Below are 4414 nucleotides of genomic sequence, written 5' to 3' on the forward strand. Positions count from 1 at the left end.
TCTATGTGAAGACAAAGTATGAATATGGTCTATGTGAATTGTAATAAGCATCTCCAGTCCAGCATGTGAGTTAGTTGACATGGAAATGTATTGATAAATTGAGAAGAGTTGGAAAATATTGAATACAGACTTGGGTTTCTGCAAGGGTATGGAGAATCAGGAGTGTATGTCAGCACCATGCTGTTTTGAGGGGACCTGAACTGACAATCTTGGGAAATGCTTTTAATGTAAAAACCAAGAGGACGAGTTTGCTGGAATGTAGTACTGAGCAAAGAAGGGGTTGGAAAGAGAATTTAAAAAGCACTTTGAAATTAATCTGTTGAGGGTCATGAGGTCTAGGCTAAGGATTTGATATTATACTTACGATCAGGAGTGTTTGATGCCTTTTGATCAGATGTACGACATACAAAAAGCCACGTTGAAGGACCACTGACCTGACATTGAACACAAGACTAGAACTGCTCTACCAGCCCCATCAATAAGGCCAGGGCACAAGTGCTTATATATGATTTCTAGGTGCATGTTTCTTTCCCAGGATCAATAAACCCAGGGAGGTAACTAGCCAAGGTGACAATGCTCAGAAGTGGATATTGCAGGTAGTAGAAACAGACCTGCTCTCTGTCCCAGTTTTCTGGGAGTCTCAGATGCGGCAGTCAACAAGAAACCTTGTAAACAGGCCTCATCTGTTCAACACCAGCAGGTGTGCACATGGTTGGAGTCAGGCAGCAGGGTGCTTGCCAGTGTTTTCCTAGAAATAAGTCCCATCACAGGTGACTTTCTCTACTAGCGCCATGATTTAGGGTGGGGGAGAGTAAAGTGTACTTGCGGGATGTGTGTAGCAGGTGGCAAAGGTGGGAAAGGGAAGGAGACCTTGTTGTCTTAAAAAAAGGTTTCTTTATGACTTCACCTGCTTTATGACTGTGGCAAGTCTCCTGAAAATGACTTCAGGAATGGCACTTCACGTCTTCTCCCTCGTAGTGTTTTTTTTTTTTTTTTTTTTTGTACAGATTCTTGGAGGATGGTTTCTGCTCTCTTCACAGTATGAGCCCTGGGCAATGGGCCAAAGTTGTTTTAAATCGCAGTTGCAATTCTGGCTCTTTTCATGTGAATATGGGCCAAAAGGAAGTCTAATAACTTATCAAGTTGAGGCACCTCAGGGAGGTCCAGAAGTAGGAATTTTTGAGAAACAATTTAGGGAGTGAGGTTATTAACTCTTGACCTGACTGAAGCCCTTTTTGAGCTACTATTTGTATTTGGTTAATTGATTAATTTTCCTTCCTTCCTTCCTTCCTTCCTTCCTCCCTCCCTCCCTCCCTCCCTCCCTCCCTCCCTCCTTCCCTCCCTCACTTCCTTTCTTCCTTTCAGTTGATTTCCGAGAGGGGAAGGGAAAGGGAGAGAGAGATAGAAACATCAATGATGAGAGAGAATCATCCATCGGCTGCCTCCGGCCAATCCAACCTGGGCATGTGCTCTGACCCGGAATCAAACTTTGACCTCCTGGTGTATGGGTCAACACTCAACTACTGAGCCACACCAGCTGGGCATTGAGTAATTCTTTTTATTATTATTATTAAGACAACTGGCCTGAGAATCCTGAGACCTAGATTTGTTTGTTTGTTGAAACTTTTAAGTTAATTGTTCCATTGACCAACTCCAATCATTACTCTCTGCCTCAGTTCTCTCCTCTGTAAAATAGAGATTGCATGGGTCTGATGTTCCTCATTAATGTCTTTAAGGTAGAAGTTCTGTGAAAGAGCACAACATAAATTCATCTCAGCAAATTATTTATGCAGTGTCTCTTACTGACCGTAGTCACAGCTTCAAGGAGTTCAAGAAATATTTAGGACACAATTTCTAGTTTCCAGGAGGTAAAGACATAACCTACAAAGCAGAGGTTGCCAAATTCCTTAGAAGTTGATGTAGTGGAGACTGCACTGTGCAATTCATGTTTCTACCCTGCCCTCCATCCTTTTCAGGTAGAAGGGTTCATTCCCCCAGGAGTGTTGACAGCTCACAGATAATCCTCTTTATGCGCTACTGTCCTTGGTCTTTGCCATAGGTCCACACCTCCAGTGACATGTAGAGAGAGAGAGGTAAAGCTCTTGGCCCTGTTAGAATAATTCAGAACCACTCTGAAGAGCCATCACAGCTCCGGAGCTCCTCATGCCGTTGGCTATGGCCCCTGTAGGGACAACATGGCCACCCAACATTTCCTTTGCACAATCCCACTCCCTTCACTTCCCAAGATCTGTTGATCCCTAGAGAACTCTCCAATATAATTCCTTGCAGTGCTTGCTTCAGCAGCACATATACTAAAATTGGAACAACACAGGGGAGATTAGCATGGTCTCTGCACAAGGGTGACATGCACATTAATGAAGTGTTCCATATTTTCCAACCAATTAAATCTAAATTAAAAAAAAACTTTTATACTAATATCCAGAGTGTTCTTCTTGGGGAACTTGAGTTGTAGTAATTAATCAGGGGGGAAAAGTGTTATGAAGATTCACAGAGGGAAGAAAGCAAATACTATCTTGGTAACAAGAGACAGGAAACATTGCCTGTGGAAGATGGTATTTGTGCTGCAGTTTGATTGATGTGTGTGTATTTCACTGGAAGAGGTGGTGGAAGAGGAATTGGGGAAAGAACTAGACATTACTGTATTGACAGAGAATAGGATAAGCAAAGACTCAGAGATCAGAAGGTGAGATATGTGAATCCAAAAAGTAACGTTCATAGAGGCTGACTATCTTCTCCCATTCACAGGCAGAACATGATCAAGATGAGAAGGATGAATGTTCATGTGGAGGGAGGGTCCTAGACCAGGCTTAGAGTGATGCACTAGATCAGAGAGGGAAGGGCAAGCCTAGGAGGGTTATTTAATGGAGGAGCTATACAATATGGGCTATGCCTTCAAAGAATGATCCAGGATCTAAAATAAGGAAGTGCTGTAAAATGGAAGATATTGTAGTCTTAGATCACATAAAAATTGGAAGGCTTTCAATGAAAGAAAGCTAGGAAAAATATCAAAGCAGGTTGAAAAATTAATTTCAATATCTGGAATATGCTTTTTGTGTTTTTTAACAATGATTATTTAGGCCAGTGGTCGGCAAGCCGCGGCTCGCGAGCCACATTCGGCTCTTTGGACCCTTGAATGTGACTCTTCCACAAAATACCACTTGCGGGCACGCACGTACAGTGCGATTGAAACTTCGTGGCCTATGCGCAGAAGTCGGTTTTTGGCCTGGGTGAGTCTATTTTGAAGAAGTGGCATTAGAAGAAGTGGGGGGTGGACATATAGAGAGGATGGATGAAAGGAGATAGACGAAACAAGTATACAAGACGAGTGTGGATGGGAGAGTTGGAAGGGGTCGACCTCAGCAAACGTACCTCAATCAGATTGAGGATGTTTTTAGCAAAGGCCAGCTTAGGAGTACCCTAATTAAGTTAATAACAATGTACCTACCTATATAGCTTAAGTTTAAAAAATTTGGCTCTAGCCGAATCGGTTTGGCTCAGTGGATGGAGCGTCGGCCTGCGGACTCGGGTCCCGGGTTCGATTCCGGTCAAGGGCATGTACCTTGGTTGCAGGCACATCCCCAGTTGGTGGTGTGCAGGAGGCAGCTGATCGATCTCTCTCATCAATGTTTCTAACTCTCTATCCCTCTCCCTTCTTCTCTGTAAAAAATCAATAAAATATTTAAAAAACAAAAAATTTGGCTCCAAAGAAATTTCAGTCGTTGTACTGTTGATATTTGGCTCTGTTGACTAATGAGTTTGCTAAGCACTGATTTAGGCCAGCTAGCTTGAGGATGCCTGGAAAAGGAGAGGAGTGGGGATGGAGAAGAGGGGAGATGAGAGAGAGAGAGAGAGAGAGAGAGAGAGAGAGAGAGAGAGAGAGAGAGAGAGATTGATTTCTCTGCTTATCTCTCTCTCTTAATTATTACTTTTCTTCATGACCAGTCACTTATGGGATCACAGCTCTCCAGTTCTGTTGCCTTGAAAAGTAGCTAGCAAATTGAATGCTCTGAAATTCTAACTTACAACATTAACTGAATCAAGGATGACTGGCTCATATCATGTCTTGGAATTGAAAGAGAACATTCTGTGAAGTGCTCTGCAGTGCCTGGTACATAAGAAGTAGCCTGTACAAGTAACTCTGGATATTAGCTCTACCACTAATGCTCTAGACCAGCGATTTTCAACCCATGTGCCATGGCACACTGGTGTGCCACAAGAATTTTTAAATCATACAATATCTGACTATCAGGGGCGCTGACCTCTTTTCCCTTAGATTGTCAAATAAAAAAAAAATGGCAACAGCCAACACAACAATAGCCACCCATTGTGAATTAATCAAAATTATACCTATTTTTGGTCAGATCAGCAAAAAATATATGTTTTGGTATGTTGC

At 42.6% G+C, this 4414-nt stretch overlaps 1 non-coding gene across 1 annotated transcript; it reads left to right on the forward strand.

Moving 5' to 3' along the window:
- Nucleotides 1-2288: 2288 nt before the first annotated feature.
- LOC138993595 (U6 spliceosomal RNA) lies at nt 2289-2395 on the forward strand. Its single transcript, XR_011468311.1, has one exon. It is a non-coding gene; the product is annotated as a U6 spliceosomal RNA (small nuclear RNA).
- Nucleotides 2396-4414: the final 2019 nt, after the last annotated feature.

This window comes from Myotis yumanensis, unplaced genomic scaffold (genome assembly GCF_028538775.1).
Source record: "Myotis yumanensis isolate MYYU_CA2020_CCGP unplaced genomic scaffold, mMyoYum1.0.hap1 SCAF_15, whole genome shotgun sequence".
Taxonomy (NCBI): domain Eukaryota; kingdom Metazoa; phylum Chordata; class Mammalia; order Chiroptera; family Vespertilionidae; genus Myotis; species Myotis yumanensis.